Source organism: Rhinatrema bivittatum, chromosome 1 (assembly GCF_901001135.1).
Source record: "Rhinatrema bivittatum chromosome 1, aRhiBiv1.1, whole genome shotgun sequence".
NCBI classification, from domain to species: Eukaryota; Metazoa; Chordata; class Amphibia; order Gymnophiona; family Rhinatrematidae; genus Rhinatrema; species Rhinatrema bivittatum.
The window spans coordinates 158057487-158080806 of record NC_042615.1 but is presented as its reverse complement, the minus strand read 5'-3'; the positions used below and the strand labels follow the sequence as shown (position 1 = coordinate 158080806).

The 23320-nt window shown below is 42.5% G+C and overlaps 1 protein-coding gene across 12 annotated transcripts in view; it reads right to left on the bottom strand.

The window, feature by feature from the left end:
- The window catches only part of RBM47 (RNA binding motif protein 47), a 363750-nt gene that overhangs the window by 66518 nt on the left and 273912 nt on the right, over window positions 1-23320 (bottom strand). For 4 of the 12 annotated variants that reach the window (XM_029588998.1, XM_029589025.1, XM_029589098.1 and 1 more), the window contains exon 1: window positions 1084-1195. The exons of 5 other annotated variants lie outside the window; for them this stretch is intronic. The gene's annotated coding sequence lies outside the window, so the exon portion shown is untranslated. 3 more of the 12 variants (XM_029589088.1, XM_029589015.1, XM_029589059.1) reach the window with 3 other exon arrangements.

Sequence of the window (23320 nt, the reverse complement as noted above, 5' to 3'; positions counted from 1 at the left end):
AACAACAGAACTGACACATGCCACAAGAAAAAAAGATTAGCCAAACTACTCCACCTTTTGATAACAGAATCCTATCAAATGTTATCTAATCTCTGTTATAAAGTGCAAAACAATATAACTGCAGGGAAAAACAAACATATCACAGCAAATCACAAATTACTCCCACTTATATCTGACCCTTATCCACAGAATATCAGTGCCTGTGACAAGCTTTTCACCTATATTCCAACTTATTTACTGATCATATCTCTGATATTGTATTCACCCAGCTTTATCAGCATAAAACTATTCTTATCTGAACAAGGGATAATATTTGAAAGGTATATATTCTCTGCTTCATATTAATGTTAGGCATATATACATACACACGGCCAGGATACATTTTGCTTGAGGTGGAAAGAAATAGTTTTATTCTCACTAGCCTCTTTTTTTTTTGTCTTTTAGTGAATACTGTCTAAAAATAAATCCAACAGCCTATAAAAAGTAAACAAAAATCTGGGCTTTGGAAATGTATAGTTTAAATTGGCTTCGTTCTAAAATGCATCATCAGTTCAAGGACCGGGCGAGTACAGACGGACAGAGAAACCTGCTTGTGGCCGGTTCCGATTCTCTGCTAACAGGAGGATCACACATTAGCTTTGGATAGATCCAAGTTTCTGATATTTCACAGGCTACGAAAACGCAGAACAAGAACAAGGTGTTTCAAAGCTCTAGAGGAAGTTTCACACTGTTTCTAAGTTAATAATGAACTTATGTACTTTAAACTTTTGTCCTTTACAACATAAATACCTAGTTACTCTTTCCCTTTATCCCTTAGCGCATCTTTTCGATGTTCTATTATAATAATAATTTAAAAAAAAATCAGGTATTATTGCATAGATTTTTTTTTTGTTTTCTAGCTGAGCGTTTACAAGTCTCTCTGCGTAGCCAGTTAGCAAATCTCCCTGTGTTTTTTTTTTTTCTTGTATAGCTTTTAATCCTTCCTGATCTCTTTGAAAAAAATTGAAATCAGTTCAGCACACAACTATCAGGCTTAAGAATAACTAACCTATGGCACTTTAGAATCCATAATGCTTGTCATACCTTTCCAGCCGTGAAACCTTGGTGCGACAGGTGACTGGCTCCCCTCACCTTTGCTAAAAGCAGCCTTTCCACCTAGTCAGGAGAACTGCGTAATTCTGTTAATACCGGGCATGCATCTCGTTATTGGTCAAGGGCCCTTAGCCATTTAAATTCCTTGGAAGTCATTTGCTAAGGGCGCCTGGAATGAGATAGGGTGGGTGGGACAGAAAAGGAGGCGGGAGCGGGAGAGGGTAGAGAGCATTAAAACTGCCAGAATCAGAAAGCTCGTACAGCAGTTTGAACATTAATAGAAAATCAGCTGTAGCAAATGGATTTTTACACTTTTTTTTTTTTTTATTTATTGAGAAGGCTAACTCCAACCTGAGGGGGAAGAATAGAAGAGCAGAGCCTTGACATTTTTGCAGTGACAGGAATTTAATAGAAATATTTCATGTACGAGTTTGAAACAGGCAAATGGGAGTGAACCATGTACAAACAACATGACCCTAGCACAAGGTGTAGTGCAAACAGCTGTGCAGCACAGCAGATAAGATAAGGAAAGGGCACATTTTCCTTTGACAATGTGATGCTTTTAGCAAAGATTTAAAAAAAAAAATGTTTTGTTCACATTTATTTAAAACAAAACGATTTCAGAGGTCCTTTGATTCTCTGTGTGCAAGATATTAGTAACTTGCAGTTTTACTTTTGTATGTAGGTGTATGTGTGTGTGTGTGTGTGTTATATGTGTTTGAACTGAATCACAGGATGACAACGCAGCACAAGAGCTGTAGCACGAACGTTTCAGTTACAAACACGGAACTGAAAATGCATCTGTTTGAGAACCACAAAACTGCTGCAGAAGGAAACCAGGAGGTTGGTGTAAAAAAAGAAAAAAAAAAAAAAGGCTCATGACAGCACAAATGGTCTGTACATAACAACAGTACACCAGGCCCCAGCAGCACTTAAGCAAAAGTAAATAACACACCTTGTCAGCAGCTAAGAATGAAAGAACACATAACTGAAAGACCTTTTTTCTTTTTTTTTTTGGCTGGGGAATTATCGGTTCAGCGGGCAGTGAAAACCAGCCAGCGGGAAAAATGGGCAAGGGCCTGCTCCACAGCCGGATTTATTGTAGGGTGCTCGTACCTCCTACGGTAAGAAGAGGGCAAAACAAACACCCCCCCCCCCCCACGGCCTGCAGGTCCGACAGAATTCAAACTCATTAGAAGCCTGGACCAAATGCCAGTTCTAAAAATATAGGTTCCCATTTTATCCCCCCTTCTTCTACTTTCTGCCTCTGGTCATGTTTTGTGTAAAGAAAAGGGAAATAAAAGACAAAAAAAAAAAAAAGCTTAATCAAGAATGATGTCGGCACAAAGGTCACAATGAGTTGTTTCTGTAGAGCTTTCAAGGGAAGGCAAATGAATAGGAATTTGAAGAGCCCACACGTGAACTCCTCAAGGGCAAAGAGTCCCCACCCCATGTTCCTACCCTTGTTTTTATCCCCTTGATCTCCTTCCATGAAGCAGATTTACAGACCTGTGTACTTACCGCTACAACACGGCGAGCGGAGTTATTAAAGCAAATAAAAAAAAAAACACATCGCCAAACAAAACCATTTTGTTTGGTTGTTTTATGCCATAATCATGAAGTACGGTTATCGTGGCTGGCTGTTCAGTGACCCTGTGGATATTCCCAGAGCTCTGAGATGAGGGGGAAGGGAGATCAAAAGCCAGGTATAAAGACTGAGAAAGGGAGGAATACAGAGGGAAAATGAAAGTTCAGGCAAGAAAGAGATAGACGGGCCACAGAGATTCACTGCCCCTTCATACTCTTCCTAAAATTGTTTTCTTAAATCAACCAATTTCTCTAACAAAGATTTTGTTTTTCCCTAAAATAAAGATTAGCATTTTTGTATTATTGTCAGCCTTGATAACCGCTAGAGGATTTATATATATTTGATCTTAAGGTACTTTGTACAAAAATAATGACATAGAAAAGGCAGCAGATAAAGATCCAAATGGTCCAATTCAATCTGCCCAGCAAGTTGCTTAGGGTAGTAATTGCCGCTCCATGCAGGTGCCCGCGGTAAGAAATGTTTTTTCCTAAAATTACCCCATTTCCTCATTTCCATCCTTGATCCATTAGGGGATCCTCTGCGTTTCTCTCTCGCCCTTCTGAATTCATTACCATTCTTGTCTTCATTCCATGCATCCACCACCCCTTCCAAAACCCTGCACTCATAGGCCTTGAGTCCTGCCAGTAGGTGTAACCCTTAAGCAATGACTGCAACGTCCTACACTCCAGGAACCATGGATCCAACCAAGGAGCCTTCTGCATGGTGCAGCACTGGCAATGAGCCATCATGCTGGCCTTTTAAATTGACTTTGAATAATAATGGAAGGAAAATGTAAATGCTTGCTCAGAACTGCACTTGTATGGTTTTGCTTGTAAATTCTGAATATTCATATATTGACAGGGGTTATACATTTCTAATCACAGCTACTTTACCCTATTGTACCAGAAAATGAATGAATAATAAATGTTTAATATTATGGAATGGTGACTCCTTGCATTCCGACTGGAGACTGAGATTTCACACATGCCAGGATCACACCACAAATATATGTGCCGCGTTCAGGGATATCATTTTTGTTATTGCTTCGGGGAAACTGTCTATGTGGACAGATTTTTCCTAAGATTTCCTTGCAAATGCTTGATTAAACATCAGGGAAATGGGTACATATTCTTTGAACCTGCACAATTATAAGATTGGTTCTTGATTCTATGACTGCTGTAAAGTCAGACACATCCTTAGTATAATTTTGCTTTGTAAGGTAATCCTCTGGATTGTGGCTATTGTAGTTGATTTTTCTTTAGGATTTTTCATTTTTTTTTTCTTCTTTTCTTTTCTTGCCCTTGCTCTTGCTCTCATTCTTGGCTCTCCTTGGTTTGTGGGGTTTATTTGAAAAGTTCATAGGCAATTGCTGTTTTCTTTTTCTTTTTGTGTTGGAAGAGCAGAGCTATAGTCAAGCAATTTGGCACATATGGAGTAAAAAGGAACACACAATATACAATACAATGGGCTGGGAGGCTCTTAAATGTTTTACTTTATTTTTAATTTAAAGCATAAAGCTATTATTATTCATAACCTATAAGTAGACGCAAATGTGAGCCTGGTCCCAAAAATATGAACCACAGGTCTGTATGGATGTGATCCTTAACTTCTCCCAAAACTGACTTTTAATCTCCAACCAACTGATTAGTAATCACTATCTTGGGAGTTGAAAATCGAGTATGTGCGTGCCTTTAATCCATGATGATGGCATGCGGTTTTTGCTCCTACTGAATTATATTCTTTTTTTTATTATATTAATTAGGTTCTAAATCTCATTAACAGCAAAGCAAACTGCCAGGCACTTTGTGATGTGCCAAAAACACACTAAGAAGCTTTATAGCAATCCTGCCCTACCATAATAGCACTAACTCCCAGGACTCACACAACAACCACCCTACTCAGGGCTTGCAGTTCCTGTTAGCTAAAACCTTATGCACAACAAGTTCCTCTGGCTGAACCACACTTACCCACTTTCTAAACACTTTTCAATGCCTAGTTACTCATTAGATTTCTCTGTTTACCATAAGTCCAACATATGGATAATAGTGAGCCGGTGGATATACCGTATCTGGATTTTCAGAAGGCATTTAATAAAGTCCCTCATAATAGATTCCTGATGAAATTAAATAGTAATAGGATAGGAGGCAATGTCCTATTGTGGATTATGAACTGGTTAAAAGATAGAAAACTGTTTTCTCAATGGAGGAAGGTAAATAGTGGAGTGCCCCAGGGAAATGTACTGGGACCGGTGCGCTTTAATATATATTTATAAATGATCTAGAAAAAGTAACAAGGAGTGAGGTGATCACATTTGCAGATGACACAAACTTATTCTAAGTTGTTAAATCACAAGCGGATTCTGAAAAATTGCAGGAGGATCTTGCGAAACTGAGAAACTAGGCATCCAAATGGCAGATGAAATTAAATGTGGACAAGTGCAAAATGATGCTGATAGGGAAAAATAATCCAAACTATAGTTAGAAGGTCTATATTAGGAGTCACAACATAAGAAAAGGATCTAGGCATCATCATGGACAATATGTTGAAATCTTTAGCTCAATGTATGACGGTGGTCAAAAAGAAATATTAGGAAAGGCATGGAGAATAAAATGGAGAATATCTTTATACCTGATGTGACTGCACCAAGGGTACTGTGTGCTATTCTGGTCATTACATCTCAGAAAAGACATAGCAGAACTAGAAAAGGTACAGAGAAGGAAGAGCAAAATGATGAAGGGGATGAAATGGCTCCATTAAAAGGAAAGGCTAAAGAGGTTAGGGCTCTTTGCCTTGAAGAAGGGACGGCTGAGGAGAGGCATGATAGATGGTCTATAAATCATGGAATGGGTAAATGTAATTAGGGTGTTCACTCTTTTAAAATATACCAAGTGTAGGGTACATTAATTACATGAAATTGCTATGTAGCACATTTAAAACATATCAGAGAAAATATGTTTACACTCAATGCACAATTAGGCTCTGGAATACATTGCTGGAGGCAGTTAGCATAGCTAGGTTTAAAAAAGGTTTTGGACAGGTTTTTGGAGGAAAAGTTCATAAACAGTTATTAACCAGGTAGACTTGGGGAAAGCCATTGCTTCTCCCTGGGAGTAAGCAGCATGGAGGCCAATATTGAAAGTGATTTTAGTGCTACTTAGCTGGATAAATATAGCTTACTGGCTAAGTGGTGGCCACTGAATATTTGGTTATGTTCAGCAGCCACCATTTAGCCGGATAAGTCATTTATCTGACTAAGGTGAAAGCAGTGGGCAGGCAGTGGGCGGATCGGGGCAGCTCAACTTATCCGGTTAACTTAACTGGATAAGCAGTGATATTCACTCTTTTTTTTTTGTAATTTTCTGTTTATTGCAAAAGCCAAGTGAACCACAAAGATATAATCATCATTGAACATATACACAAAAATAAGTGCATCATGTCTCCCCAACAAGGGGAGGAGTTGGGGCGGCGTCGGGGCGGACTCTGCAATGTCTTCGCTGGCGGCGATAAGGTAAGACACGTTATCGTCACCAGTAGAGCGCCGAATAACTACACCTTTTATGGTGTCGCTATTCGCAGGCCCCCCCCCTTTGCCCCCCCTCTCTGTTTTCGCTAGATTCACCATTCTGCGTTAGAATGGTGAATCCAGGCCTAAGTTATAAATCTGGATATCTTTCAATATTGGGCCCACTGAATTTATCTACTATTTAGTATCCTGCCCAGTAGTTGTCACCTGGATTGGCTACTGTTGGACATAAAACACGGGGCTATATGGGCGCTTGGTCTGACCCAGTATGACGGTTTTTATGTGTGTATGTCTCGCCAGCTGTATGCTTCTGCTTCACAGCTAGTTAGTTTTCTAACCAAATCTCTTTTTTTTTTCTTTTTATGAACGGAATTAATACTTTCTCCACTTCTGATGACCTTGCCAGGTCTGTTTACATTTCCAGTGCATGGTGTTTTTAAGTAGTCTGAAACAGAAATCCCTCCCTCCATCACATTTTCCTACCTAATCCTTAGGAACGTTTGAATAGTGGTCACCCTGAGATTCAGTGTGGACTGGGAAAGGATTGTATACATCAACTTGCTGTCTTCCATCCCCACCATTCCCCACCCCCCCTCCACCACCACCACCACCACACACATACATACTCTCACACACATGTTCTCTCTTTATTCTTCACCATCCAGGGATGGCCCCTACACTTTTCTCTCTATCCTCAAGCCATGCCATAGCATTCTCCCCCTTCTCCAGCTGCGAGACTGACCCCAGCACTTTCTTCTTCCCTAGCTATAGGCACATGGAACTTGTTCAAGTAAAAGCCTAGCAGAGAATAGCCTTCCGTTTCCTGCTCCAGCCCCTCCCCTACCAGGCAGTTTGAACGGCAGGGGAGGGGAGGGGAGGAAACTGGGTGAGGTAGATGCTGGAGTAGAGAAGAAAAGAACCATTCTAGTCCCTAATTCAGTCCCTCTCCTCCTGCCTTTCAGGGAAAAGGAGGGGAGGGGGAGAATTGAGTAGAAAGAGCAGAGCACACCAAAGAAGAGCTATTCTGCTCCCTAATTCAGCCTCTCCCTTACCATTGTTTTTCCCCCACTGGGCTACAGAAACAGCAGTATCATGGCACTCTTCTGGCAATGGCAGTCTGCAGCGTCTTTCACGCTATGTTTTGGAGATATATTGCACAACTGACTTTGAAGATCCTTGTGGTCTCATTTTCTGTCCCTCCCGATGCAGCCATTATGAAACACAGCCTGTTTTGGGGGACCGACAGTGTTGTTATGTTGATTGAACTACATTCTTTCAGCTAATAGAAAGGTAAGACCGCCTGTTTATTTGAATTAGTATAAATAATAGGGATGTGCATTCGTTTCATACGTTTCCTATACAAACATGTAATATGAAAAGAATTAAACGAATGAAACGAATGCACATCCCTAATAAATAAAAACATTTATTTGGTGCATTAAGACACTTTTGTCTGTAGATGAACTTAAAATTTTGCACACACCCCTCTTCAGTGGAATGATGCCTATGGAGCATGCCATATTAGCCATGGGATAGCTGTGACCCAGTATAAAGTGGCCCAAAAACTGTTCCTTATTAGCAGGACTCAACAGATATGAGGGTGAGGATGAAATTGTAGAAGAGGTTTGACACTATCCAGTGTAAGGTGTCATGAGTTTCATGGTTCTTCAGGTCTCTCCCTCCAAGGGAAGAGGTTCTTCTTTGAGGTGCTGGAGAGTGATCTCTCCAAGGGGAGAGGACCAGTCCTTCCTCCTGTCTTAGAAAGGTGTCTGGGACCAAAGATCAGGGTGCTGAGGCCTTCAGGATTAGAGAAGTCTTGTCTTGGAGTCCTATGAGTTGGAGTCCATGAGATTTCTGAAGATCTAAAGAAGAGGTCTCAAAGAAGAAGGAAATTAAACCCTTACTCCTGTTCCATCTGAAAGGGATGTCTTCAAATGTGTCAGAGAAAAGAGCATTTAGTCTCTAGTGGAAGTCAGAGGGAAGACTGCCTAACAGGGGAAAGGTCTAAATGTTGCTATCTGAAAAAAAGGAATCAGCCAGAGACTCATCTGCTTTTGTCTATTGGGATAGAACTGCTAGGATCTTGCAGCCCAGACTAGAAACTGTTGGAGACAGGATGACGGGCTTGATGGACTTTGGTCTGACCCAGCATGAGCATTTCCCATGTTCTGCAGATACCAGCGGTGTACCCAGGGAAGTTCTCTAATCTGAGAGGACCTATTGCCTGTGTATGAGGAATATTTATTTGCCCGAAACTCTGATTTCTTTTTTGGACTTTCTTTTCCTGTACTGAATGTGCATTAAGACTTAGGGGCTGATGCAATACAGTGCGTACTGGTTAAATAGATGCTAATCCACCCCCTAATGCAATAGGGGGATTAGCGCCTATTTAACTCGAGTCTGACGCGGAGTGAATGAGTTAGCGCTCATCACATGCAAATGCATGGGAATGAGGCTATTACTCATTCACTCCAAATGCAAAAAAATAAATATGCGTCTCAGACGCATATTTATCGCTCAGATATTAACGTCTGCCTGGTGCAGACGTTAATAGCTGAGCGCATTGAAAAGAAGTACAGAAAAGCAGAAAAAAACTGCTTTTCTGTACTTCTTTTTTAAAATAAAAATAAATAAATAAATAACTCGGCAGACCGCCGACTTATGAAGACCGATGCTGGTTTTATCGGCGGCAGTTTTCATTACTGGCAGACGGCCAGTTATGAAAATCGAGGCCGAGTTTACCGGCAGCTGCGGCTAGTCGCATTAGCAAGGAGGCACTAAGGTCGCGCAAGTGACCCTAGCGCCCCCTTCTTAGCGTGACCCCCTAATTTACATATTTCATGGCGCCCCCCCCCTTGCGGGCGCCATACGTGCATTAAGAAAGCGGGTTCTGAAACGTCAGTGCCCACTTTCCGTGAAGATTACTGCATTGGCCCCTTAGTGTATCTGTTGTGAGTGGAGATTTAACTTCCTGCAAATGAGTTCACCGTGAATGATTTTATTTTTGAACAGCAGTTACAGTGTGAAGTGTGTTTTTCTTTTTACTGGACTGTTTGAAGAGGAGCTCCAGAAAAAATCTTACAGTCCCTGAAAGACCGTCCCTTTCTCGCCGTGTGGGAAAGAACATGGGAATATGGGTGCTGCTATGGACCGTGACCTCCCACATGTGTCCCTGTGAACCAAAAAGGTTAGAGCAGGGGCTACACGTACATTTCAATTTCTTTTCAAGTTGTTGTTTTTTATTGCCTCCCCCTTTCGCCAGCATCTGCCTTCTCCTTCTTCTTGCGCCCACCCCTTGCCACCTTCCCTACAATCTGCTCCCGACTGCAGCAGCTGAGTGGGCAGGAATTTGTCCCCCCCAGCAGCTGACCTTTCAGTCTCTTGTGTGCCGGCACCACATGCAAACTTCAAACCTCACGGATCAGCCTGCTGATCTAGCGCATCTTGAAAGCAGCAGCAGGGAGTGCTGGGCCATGAGTTTTTTGGATTTGCTTGTGGTGCTGCTGGCACAGAAAAGACCGAGAGGCTGGCCGCTGCAGAGTGGGTTTCTGCCATTTCTCCTGCTGGGTCCTGTGCAGGCTGATGTGTGGCATATTTGGCTGCTGCACAGTCGTGCACCTTACAGAGAACATTGTCCCATACTTAGGCAAATTATGGCTAGGCAGATTGTTCCACCACCTCCATCCACATACAAGATCAGGCTATAGGAAAATGCCCCATCACCATCTGCCTATGAGATCAGCTTCAGACTTTCATTATACATTCTGTTCCTCTCAAGCAGAAACATTAGGTATGAATGCAATACTTCCTCCAACTATACAGCCACAAGAGGCAATGATATAGGACTGCCAATTGACTGATCCAGCACTGGTTTTACCTGGATGGAATCCATGTGTAGTCCCTTCCCCTTCCCCACCCCCTTTGGAAAGGGTTTCACCTTCATAGAGTGCTAAGCACAGTCTCACTGGGAACAGCATCTGGAAAAATGCATGATGGATTCATGCTGTGGGGGACAGGAGTCATCTGTAAGACCCAGGGGAGAACAGTATAAAAACCATCCACACCAAAGACTGTGTTCCAAAGCAAAAAGAAAACTTTACTAAAAAATAGGGAGCCCAGCCTTTAGAACAGGCCGCAGTACACCATTTGTGTGCACAACTGGATGCACAGAGATTTATGCAGAAGCCGTGCAGTTTACAGACAACCATGTATTGCTGCCGCAAACGTATGTGTGTATGCTGTAGTACGTGCTAATATTTTATTATTTATTCAAAATATTTTTATGCCGCCTGTCAGAATTTCTAAGTGGTTTACAGGACATCCATAATTTGTTGCAGATATAAAAATTGTTAAAAAAACAACACATATACACATACTGTATATAGGAGCCCATATACTTTCTCTACCCATTTAAATAAAACAGACAGATATATTTTAAGCATGAAATGAGATTTGTGCATAATAACACAGAATTAAACAAGGAGACAGGTTTTAAAAGTATGTGCTTGCACCGCTCTGAAAATACTAAGGTGAGCATGTACTTGGAATCGTCAAGTTGCTGACACTTCCACCAGTTCATCCGTACGTTCTTCACCAGTTCACCTACACTCTCTAGCGCTTCACCCTGAATCCCCACTAGTTCACCCAGACCTCCCACCCAAAAAATTGCAGATGAATGACAAGAACGATTTCAATTGCGCGAGTCAATCAGCAGGTGTAAAAGTATTCAGATAACTTCAGTAATGTAGGTGTGCATACCTCTTAGAAAATAGCAACTTGTGTGAGTATGTACGAACCCCACCCCAGTATGCTCCTAGATTACCTCTGTTTTTTCCCTGTTAAAATTTGTGTGTGACTCCAAACAATGTAAAATAGTGGGAGGCTATGGGAGGTTTTTGACCCATGATTGAAATATCCGAGGCTTGCTTAAATTTTGCATGCTGGATTCTGAGGTCTTTTCCTCCTTTGAAAATGCATTTCAGCAAGAGGAAGTATTTGTGAGCTGTTTAAGATATTTGGGGGAGCAATTTTTTGATTTGTGGGTTAAAATTCGTGTGTGATGCTGCATGTACACGCATACTCACGAGATTTATAAAATATCATATATATACGGGTCCATGCTACTTGTGTGTGTATGTGCAATCCCCATGTAACTCTTTGAAAATTCACTTGTTAAAGTAGTCCCCTAATACAAAATCCCCCTGCAAATAGTTCTTTACAAAGCAAAAAACAAGCAAAACTGTAAATAGTCTTTCTCCAGCTCATAGTTGCTGAAAAAAAAATGTGTGAAAAGCGGAATATAAATCTAAATAAATAAATAGTCTCCAAATACTATTCCTCATGCTCCTTGAGTTTCATAAAGATAAGCTAGCTGCTCATCCCTTAATTCCAGGCTCTTCTTCCCCAGAGAGCTTTAGGGGTAGATATTAAAAACTAACATTTAAATGAAATAATGCAGGAGTGGGCAAACTATGGTCACTGAGCCAAAGCCAGTCTGATGAAAGACTTTTTTCTGGCCCTCCTCCTCCTCAATTTGCCTCATTAGGTCTGGCCCACCTGCACCTTCAGTGTCATCAACAATGGCCTGAGATTGCAGGCCTCTGTTGTTGACTTTGACCTGGATGTTGGCGGCCGGAAGTGATGTCCCCCTCAAAGGGAGCAGCGGGGCAAGATGAGGAGGAGCAGTGGGGCAGGAAAAGGAGGAGCATCGCCCAGCCATAGAGAGGCCCGTACAGCTGCTGGGGGACCCCCATCCCACTGGTGGCAAAGAGAAGAGGCCCATGTGGCCATTAAGAAAGGAAGAGGCTGTCCTCTCACCCCATCTCACCAGCAGCAAAGAAAGGAAGAGCCTGTCTCTTCAGGTCGCCCAGCAGTGCAGAAGCTGTACATTTTCATCGCCAGGCAAACTGAGCGCGTCTCGTAGTCTGTGCAGGCCTTGTGGTATTAAAAGCTTATGACAGCAGCACTTTCACTGTGCTGATCTGGTAATACACGAGATCAGCATGGAGGAAGTGCTACACCTGCAAATCTTCAATACTGCATGGCCTGCAGAGAGGAGGAGAGGCAAAATGGGCTTCGACGATGGATTGACTCCTTCCCAGCATGCGGCGGAGGTGACAGTGGCAGCAGAGGAGCAAGAGAGGCTTCCAGGCTGCTGTGTGTGTGTGTGTGTGTGAGAGAGAGAGAATGAATGGAATATGCCTGGCGGGTCTGTGAGTGTGAGGGATAATAAACGGGTGTCTGCCTGGGTGTGTGTGTGTGTGTGTATGAGAATGAATGGATGTCTGCCTGGGGGTCTCTGTGTGTGTGTAAGAATTAATGAGTACCAGCCTGGGAGGACTATTTGTATTTAAGAATGAATGGGTTCCTGCCTGGGGGACTGTGTGTGTGTGTGAAAATGAATGGGAGCTTGCTTGGGGTGTGTATGTGAGGGAGCCAGTGAGAGTAAGTGCATGGTCCATCCAGTGTGCCCAGCAAGTTTCTTATAGTAGTATCTACTGTGCTGTGCTGGTTACTCCCATGTTTCTCTTAAGGGTAGCAGTTGCTGCTCCATGCAGTTATCACCAAGCCTTATGATAACCCCAAAAAATTTTTTGCTATCAACATTTTTACTGGGTAATGAGCCTTCTTGAAAATTCAGACAGTGCTGCTTGACGTGCTTTGATTATGGATTTGGCCCTAGAAGCAGCCCTGTGCTTTTCCCTTTATGCCTGCGTATCAGTACCCCAGACCATAAAAGTCATGGCTTGCGTTGGTTGTCGTGTGAATCCAATTCCTCTTCCCCCTCCCAACCCCCAACCATCATTAAAGCCGAGAACAATCATTGGTGAATGGTAGTAATCCCATGCCTTCTGTTGAGGGTAGTAACTGCTGCACCGTGCAGGTTCCCGCCATGCTTATCAGTTTCCCAGACCGTAAAAGTCAGGGCTCTTGTTGGTTGTTGTCTAAACCCAACTCCCCTTTTCCCTCTGCCGTTGAAGCAGAGAGCAATATTGCAGTTGCATCAAAGGCATCAAGGTTTTTTGGTTAAGGGTAGTAACCACCCTACCAGCAAGTTAGAAGCTACCCCCATGCACCATTTTCTTTATTTCCATCCTCTAGCCTTTAGGGATCCGCAGTGTTTATCCCATGCCCCTTTGAATTCCTTGATTGTTTTGTCTTTGCTACCTCCTCCGGAAGGGCTCGTGAAGAGGGTTGGTTCTGAGTCATCCCCCCTGAAGTGACATTTCATGACCCCTTAGTTCTACTGTTTTCTTTCCATCGGAAATGGTTCAAAGTTCGTATATCTTTAAAGCCTTTCAGGTATTTGAAATAACATTCCCTCTAAAGACTGGGTGGCTGTGTGCAAAAATTTGCTCATGAGCAAAAATTTTTTATTTCATTACTCTCTGAGCACTACTTTCTTTGATGCAAAAGGCCTATCAATTTTATGCTCAAAGCAAGTCAATCCCTAGAGAGAACACTGGAGCAGCATGCACGCACACACTAATACACTTGCAAATTCACTCTCATCCTTTTTCACACGCATATATGCTCATTCTCACAAACACACACATACTCTCTCATTCCTCTCATTCACTCCCCAGACTTTCATACACATACATGCACACTCAGTTCACTCATCTCAGTAACTGCAAACCCTTCATTGCCAAACACTTTGAGAAGTAACACAAATCCCTCAGGACTCAAACAACAGCAGCCTTATCTATGACATGGCAGCAATGCAAATATTATACCATGCCCTAGAACACTAACACACCACCTACTGGCGTTAACAGAACAAAGCCCTACAGAAAAACTACATGCCAGCAGAAATACTACATCTCAGTCACACATGCAGAACAAAAACAGACCCTTACCTAATACAGAATGAGGGACTGCAAATTAGAAACAGAATCATGCAGACAAAAATAAAATGAAAAGCCCGAGAAACCAGACTCTGTGAATACTGTAATACGAAAGACAGAACAAAATACAAATATGTAAGGCACATTCCCAAAGATAACATATACCAATCACTAAAAATTCAAAATATATATTTTTTTACTTTTGTTGTCTGATCTTAGTTTTCTAATCGGTTGGTCCCAGGCTTTTTTTTTATCCCACGTTTCCTCTCTCGGTCTTTTTCTTCTTTCTCCACTTGTCTTCTCTTCCTCCCTCCACCCACACCCACACAGTAGCAGTCACACACACACATTCCCACACACAAACTCTCACATAGCCCCCACACACAATCAGGCCCTAACCGAGCCACCCACTCCCACACACACACGGCACACACACACACACACACACACACAGTCTCTCACCCACAAAAGCATACCCAGGATTTTACCCACAGGATTCTCCCCCATACCAGAGGCAGGTACCTACACACAGGCCATCACACATACACCCCCACCCATAGGATCTCACCCAGCCACAGACAAGCACACACACAGTCTCTCACCCGCCCACCCCATACACACTCAGGTTCTTAGCTCCCACATACATAGTTACATACAGACCCTCATACACACACACCCACAGTAACTCACCTACCCAGGTAGTCATCCATCCCTTCCAACATACACACACACACACACACACACACACACACAGCCTGGCTCTCATACCCAGGTATTCATCTACAAACACACAAGCAGTCCTTTCTCCCTCTAGCCTTACATCCCCCAACCTCTCCCTCATGCTCTCATCCCCTCCTCCCCAAAGTCTTACTCTTCCACATCTCTTCTCTCTGTTATCCTCTCATTCCCCTCAAGCTACTCTTTTAACAACTTCAGAAGCACTTGATTGGTACATCAGCCTGTGACAGAGTATTAAGAAGGAGCTCATAGGTAGTGGGAGATTCTACAGACAGGTCTCTGGCACTTTCTGAATAACTCAGTAATTCACTAAGTGTTTGATTCAATCGACTATGGGACACTGACAAATAAAATTAATCATATACAATGTTAAAAATATGCACATGCATGAAAATTGAATAAACTCCCTTTAAACTTTTTTGGCAAATCCCCTTCTGAATCACATGATATATTAGCAGCTTCCTTACAGTATGTATGACCCTCATTTTCTCTTTGGCAATATGCAGAATTGCTCTTCTGATGTCACCAATATCTTGAATTAGAGGATGTGCACTGAGCATGCACACAACATGTTGTCAGCTAAGGGTAAGAAGCCAAAAACACTTACTTATACTTTATCCATCACAAAATGCCTCATTTAAAGTATTCTCAGAACCACTTATGAAAACCAATTCCAGAGGAAGCACAGGAGGACAAGAATCAATAAATGAAATTAGACCCTTATCATGCTTGGAGCTACCATGAATATTCCTCTTTTTAATTTTAGTGCAGAGTTCTGGTATTGGTCCTGGAAAAACTGTTATTGAACCAAGGTAAGAATTATCCATAAATGATGTTCTACATGGGCTTTTGAGACCACAAGTTCATGCACAACATTTTTTATAATGCTGTCAATAAACCCAAAAGGTAAACTGAACAGGACTCAATACGGAAACAGGCTTCAGAACTCGCGGGTTTCACCGGGCCCACACAGCGGATTTGCCGTCCAAGCTGTTTCTTATGTGAAATAACGATAACTGAAAGCTGCTAGTGAGCGGATGCCATGTTGTATTGTATTACCAAACAAGCAACATACACGGTTAAAGTAACAACAGAGACATGAAGTAGAAAACAAAGAAATATAACAATCAGCCACAAGGTTAACATCTGTAATACCAGCCATTGAAATTCTGGGAACACTATAATGTTCCTAGCAATCCCTCCTGAGCCCCTGAGAGCCAGTCCAGATCCTCAGGAGTGGAATTATAGGGCTGGGCTTGGGAGAGCAAGCAAGCAAGCTTTCTTTTTTGCTTCTTCAGCTTCTCATTTATAAAGCAACCAGATGGTTCAGAGACAAAGCTCCTGCCTTTTACCCCTGCAGTCTGCTGGTCTGAGACTGACTGGTGCTCTTTTGTACTGACAATTTCTTATACTGGGCCATTACATGGTAGCAGAACCCACTAAGAATCTGATTAACGTTTTTTGGGCAGAAACCTCGAGCAGGGTCTCTTCATGCATGACAGTAATTAAATCTTGGCTCTTAACTTATCTAAAACCAAATTCATATTTCTTCAACATTGTGAAACTATCTCAAGGCCAGCTTCTGTAACAATTGATTGGATTGTTATAATAATAGTTTCCCAGGCAAGAAGTCTCAGCATTATCATTGACTCAACACTGTCATTTATTCCTCATATTGAAGCTGTGGTAAAAGTCAGGATTCTACAAACTTTTGTTTGTTACACCCACTTAAAGTTATGTTTCAACCAAGTTATGATAACATAACTATCACTGGGTCTTCTTTTGACTATAATTAAACCAATTCAGTTGTTACAGAATGCTGCTGCCCGTTTAATATCTGGCTTCTCTATTTGGGAGCACATTACCCTGATCCTAACGGATCTTCACTGGCTCCCCGTCCAGGCCAGAATTAGCTATAACACTACTTGCCTGGTTTGAAATTTACTTAATCGTCCCGCCACCCCATGGATTATGGCTCTGCTGAATCCCTACTGTTCTGCAAGAGTTTTGTACTCTTTACAAAAGTCCCTGTTGGAGGTGCCTTCTGAACACCAGGTGCATCTGTCTGATACCCTTAGAAGTGCTTTTTCGGTGGCTGCTTCTGAATTTTGGAACTGCTTGCCAGATGATATGCGATCTATGTAATGTACTAAATCTTTCAAGAAACAGTTAAAGATGCTAATTTTTGAGCAAGTGTTTTCATAATTCATGGATTTTAATTTTATTTAAGATACCATTCAGTTAGGTGCATTCTGCTCTGATTGAGATTGTTTTTAGTTTTATATTTTATTGCTATGTCTTTACTCTTGTTTCTTTTTATCATAAGTATGTTTTATTATTTTATGCATGTACCATTGTGAGCCACCCAGGGCTTTTTGCATAGGCGACATATAAATAAATCATAATCATAATCATAACTTTATAATCACCATTAGTCATCTGCAGATAGGGCTTGCCCTCAGCTGGTGACTTCTGAAACTCATGAAGGCATTTAAAGGCAATGTCTCACATTTGTCTCTTTCATTCGTATTTCTGGCTGCATATCCACCTGTATAGCTGTTAAATACTATTTTGTTTTGGAAACACATAATGAAACTACCCCCAGCAAAGCTCAGTTCTGAAAAAACAAACTATTGTTGAGTTGCATCCCTGACAGAGATAGGAAAACAGATGCAAAGGAAGAAACCTTGTGCAGTACCTTGTTTCATTAAAATGGTGGTTTAGTCAGCTTCTCATCTTACTTTATCATCTCTTTCACTTCTCCCTCCATCCCCTTAAAGAAAAAACTGGGCTCAACTGTCAAATATTTAAATACTCCCATGTTCCATTCACTTTGGGACATATTGGCAGGACCGGTGCAAGGGTATTAGGCACCCTAGGAGAACCTTCTGCCTTGCGCCCGCCCCCCTCCTGCCCACCCCCCCTCAGTCCAGGCTCCGGCTCCGGCCCCCAATCTCATTCACTCTGACAGGCCCCCTCTCTTACACACAGTTAGGTTCCTTGTCTCATTCACACATGCACCCTTACACAGGCTCCCTCCCTCTCTCTCAGTAACACCATTGCTCTCTCGTACACACACAATCCCTCTTACGCACACACACACACACACACAAACAGAGGCGCTGTGTCTGTTTCTCTCGACCGCGAGCAGGATGGGCGCTGCTTGCAGCACGCCGAGTCTCTGTTGCTTGCGGCCCGCCGAGTCTCTACTCCTCTCGGCTGTGAGTAGGATGGGCTCCGCTCGCGGCCCCACATGGCTGTTCTTTGGCACTCCCTAATGGCTGGTGCCCTAGGCGACCCCCTAGTTTGTCTATAGGGACGCACCCGCCCTGCATATTGGGAATCTCAGGCATTAATTATTTTGCTGGTTTTTCAGGCCTCAGAAGAAGCGATGATCTGCCATCGCTTGACTCTTTAGAAAGAACAGTTAGCTGTTACTTGTCCTGAGCGGGCTAAAGTGCTTACTTTACTACCACAACTACATCTTGAGAAAATATCACCAGTCAATAACAAAGAGGTTACTAAGGTGCCTTTAAAGTACATGTTATTCTGAGCAGTTTGTTACATGCCATTGCTAATTTCAAAACCACATACAATAGATCTCTCTTTCTCTGCCAATATTACAAACAGAAAAGGATTATCTATTCATAAATAAGCAAATTCCAAATGCCACATACATAGTGTAATATAGAGCAAAGTAAGCTTTAGATTAAGACTCTTGACTGCAAGTCATTCCATTTAAGTAGGGCAAACTCAATCGATTTTTCCGGATGTCTTCAAATAGATAACACCCATGCAATAACTAGTATTCATATATATATAATGTACAACACTGTCTAGGTTATCTAGCAGTTTTTTAAAACCTGAATATTAAAAATACAGTTCTGTAAATGCCAGAAATGACAAATGCCAAGAACCTTAAAAAACAGACTTTTAAAAGCTTGTACCTGGAAAATAAATGCCATTGAATTTTCAAGCCAAAAAATGTAATAGCATGAAAACCAGGAGACCTAATTACATGTCATATCATTGGACAGGAAATGATCCAAATTAAAAAAAAAGGTTTCTAGGAGGAAGTTATCTGGTGATTAAAGCAGCATAAATTCAACTGGAGCTCTTTCAGGTGTGACAATATATATTTAAGTGGAGTGTTGAATGGCGTGCACTGAGATTCACTATAAAGGATTCAGTAAAGGCATTAAATATCTGTGTGCCTATAAGATTAGTGCTCATTACTCCCAGCTCTCCTAGATCTCTCATTTTCAGCCTCTTAAACCCCTCTCAGCCCTTTAACTCTTAGTCTGTCATCTCTCCCAGGCTCCAACTTCTTCATTGTGTCTCTGTTCTGCTTCCCAATCCCAATCTTCCTCCCAGCTCCTTTCATTTTCCCTGACCCACTGTTGTGGTAACATACATTAGAATGAGGAGCCCCCCAACGTCTCATGCATACCCCCAGGTGCCATTACATGGAGGAAAAGCTAGCTAAGGGATCAGAGAGAGGTAAACTCACAGGTGAGTATTTGAGTGTTTATAATATGTTGCTTTAACCACCAGATAACTTCCTCCTAGAAAGTTGTATTTAATTTGGATCATGGGTGAGTATTTGAGTGTTTGCAATATGCTGCTTTAACCACCAGATAATTTCCTCTTAGAAAATTGTATTTAATTTGGATCACTCTCTTGGGTCCATTCCCCAGTTCATCATGGCATCAGGATCCCCACAGGCTAGTATCTCTCCATCACTACTCCTGTGCTCTGCCAATTTTTCTTTACCCAAGCTCTGACCGCTGCTCTCCTGCTTGGCCCTCTAACCCATTCTCTCTTTCCCCAGGCTCTTTCTCTTGCTCCTCATATGTTCTTCTGCCAATCTCTCTCTCCCCAGGTTTTTTTTACCACTGACTTCACTTCCTCTTGAAGCAGGAAGTAAAGGCACGGCGGGACTGACAGCCAGAGGACACTGACAGCCAGAGGAGGCAGCCCAGCAGCTGGGTCAGCAGCAAGAGAAGGCCATCCCAGGTAGAAGCAGGAAGACGAAGGGAGCACATTTTCATTGTCCCCTGCAGTCAATCCCTCTCTTTCTCCCAGCAATTAGCATGTGCTTCTCTGTCTCACTACTTACTCTAGTGTGGAGCAGAGAAGGGGAAAGCAAGCTCTCTATGTTGGCCACTGTATGGCTGGTGATTCGGGTATTCACTGAATCCCATATAGGCACTGACTGCAGAGCACTGGCAGTATTTTAGTACACAAAAGGATTACAGTTCCTATTCAACAATCATGTCTGGAACTATTTTACAGCTATGACTATTTATTTTTAAAAGATATTCTATTTTGTTCTTACAGTATATACTACCTTTTCCCTCCCTGATAGGAAACCCAGTGTGGTTTATATCTTAGTAGCAAGAAAATACAGCAGTACAACCTAATATAGCAACCTAATATAGCATATACAGTAATGAATAAAACATTGTTAACACAAACTTACCATGCCCCTTCTCTCAATAGGGAAGTGGCAGGCTGTATGTCTCTCTCTCTCTCTTTCTCTCACTCTCCTTCACACACAGACACACACACACACACACACACAAAAGAGAAAATCACTCCCACCTATGATATGCATTACATTGCAAATAAAATGCAAAGCATAACTTCAAAAACAAAATATACAGAAACACTGCATAATGAAACATTTTCACATTTTCACATTCACACAAGAGTAAATATGCATATTCCCACCCCTGACCTAAACACTCCCCCAAGAAACTCCTCTTTTTAATGTGAGTAAAAGTGTGCGTGCTGTGAATTGCACACATATTAGTTGCAGTTGAGAAGAAAGATTTTCAGTCAGGCCAACTTACCCAAATAAATACCTATTTACCCCAGTAAACATCTTTGAAAATTGCACACACACACCCCCCCCCCCCACGTCAACCTCCCTCCCTTTTAAGAATGTGATTGCTTTAGCAGGATTTCACATGTCATGTGCAGGATCAGCTGTACGGAATCAACACAGAGCAGCTCTGAAAGTGCCTTGGCTGTGAATTACAGATGTAGTTTTAGTATGCATAATTTTTATGTAAAAAGCTTTGAATCAAAAATTAATAAATAAATAAGTAGATTGGGCACAGCTCTCTGAACATAAAAATGGCCTCCAGCAGCTATGTACACATCTTGTCTAAAAAAAAAAAAAGATTTCTGCTATGGGGAGGGGGGCAGAGAGAGAGAGAGCACCTAGCCATAATGCCCTCATGCTAGATAAGTGGTTCCCATCAAGCTAGGTTGACAGAACATTGCACAAATCTCATCTTTGGGTGAGTTTCCTCACTCCGAAGGTCATCAAATCTTCACAAGAGAGCACTGTTCTGTTCGTATGTCTCACTTTGAATGTCAAAGTGGCCCCTAACCCCTACACTAATACCTAAACCTCATCTCGAGTTACTAGGTGGGCCTCCCATAGAGATATAAATACCTATCTAATGTGAGGGCATCATGGCTAGTCAGTCTCTTCCCTCTCTCTCTCTCTCTCTCTCTCTCTCTCTCTCTCACTCTCTCTCCAGGAGCTTAAACATGGTCCCCCAAGTGGTTGTATGTAGGAAATACATCAATTCTGGCACTTATCACAAAGGGTGAAAATGTTATCACAAGCAGCACTAAGATAGCACTTCACATAGGTATTAGCACAAATTGCAATAAACTGTCTATTACCATAAAACACACCCCTTTTCCTATCACATGCAATATTTAGTGCATTTTGATAAATCCAGGCCCTAGTTTGGTTTCTGATCTATTGTATTCATGCTGTTGGAGTAAAAACAAAATGTTCCTGAATGTCACCACATTTGCCCCATAGGATATGGTGCCCTGAAAAGCACTGTAAGCATGTATGTGCCCAAACTCAGCAGAAATTGGTGTAAATGCTATATCTTACATGTACATTTAAACTAACAATTGAAATAAAACACGAAGATAATTGCTTTTCAACTAAAGCTGAAGATTGTCAATACACAGAATTAAAAGAAAAAAATATTAAAAAGCTATTCCCCAATTCATCCTGCTCCTCTAGCATACCTTAACAAAATATGAATTTTACAATAAATTTAGAAGGTTAGCCTTTATTCAAAACCTAGCATCTGCTTATGAATGAATTCGTTTTTCCCCTCCCCAACCATAAATTCTTTCACCTACGATAAAATAATTTACATCTACAAGGTCAGGACATGCAATCAGTTCAGCAGGAAATTGAGGATTTGTCAGGTGACCAATCAGCTGGCAAATCACTGTCAAAAACTCTTTGAATGCTTTGCATGAAGAGGCTTCTCATGACCCTTGCAGGTCACCCTTGTTTAAAGTTTAGCACTTCCGTGATACAGAAAGGATGCAGTTCGATTCATTTGTTTCAGAGAATCTTTCCTCCTAAACAACATACTGTATATAAATATGAATGGAGACATGTTTCAGTTGTGAACAACTGAAAACTGGGCACACCAACCAACTGCCATCTTAAAATGTCACAAATGAACCTGTCAGTGGCTTGGCCCTGAAGACAGGCAGTGGATATTATTTAGTAAAAACTACTATTCCCAACAGATCTGTCAGAAAGCCAGAACAAAATGCTATGCTATGGGGTTTGTGGCTCCGCCGTCACCGTTATAAAACGGGATGCACACACAGCATACCTTTCACAATGTAGAATGTGATTGATTACAGACTTGAAGCAGGGCTGTTTGCTAGCTTTTTGCTGCCCTGTGCTCCCCCTCGCCCCAATTCATTCAGTGTCTGTCCCGGGCACATCAAATTAAGCCCAGTTCTGCCCTGCAAGCTATATTTTTAAAAACTGACAAGCCCCCCTCCACCCCAGAACCCATGGATAGGGAAGGGTATTAGGTACCCTAGGCAAACCTTATGGCCTTGCACACACGCCACCTCCCCTCCCCCACACCCTTTACAGACACACAATTAAATTATGCATTTATAACACATTTTACATGAAAAAGAGCATTCAAAAATATAGTCTGCTAAGGCAAAAATAACACAACATGCATATTGGGGCGGATTTTAAAACCCCTGCGCGCGTAAATCCTTCTGGATTTACGCGCGCAGGACCCTCCCGCGCCGGCGCGCCTATTTTGCATAGGCCGCCGGCACGCGCAGAGCCCCGGGATGCGCGTAAGTCCCGGGGCTTCCTATCGGGGGTGTGGCGGGATGACGCGGCGTTTAGGGGGCGGGGCGGGGCGTTTCGGGGGCGGTGACGTGGGCGTGGTTTCGGCCCGGGGGCGTGGCCGCGGCCTCCGGAACAGCCCCCAGGACCGGACCACGGAGCGGGGCAGCCGGCCGACGCACGCAAAGTTAAGGGGGGGGGGGTTTAGATAGGGCCGGGGGAGGGGTGGGTTAGGTAGGGGAAGGGAGGGGAAGGTGGGGGGAGGGTGAAGGAAAGTTCCCTCCGAGGCCGCTCCGAAATCGGAGCGGCCTCGGAGGGAACAGGCAGTGCGCGCTGGGCTCGGCGCGCGCAGGTTGCACAAATGTGCACCCCCTTGC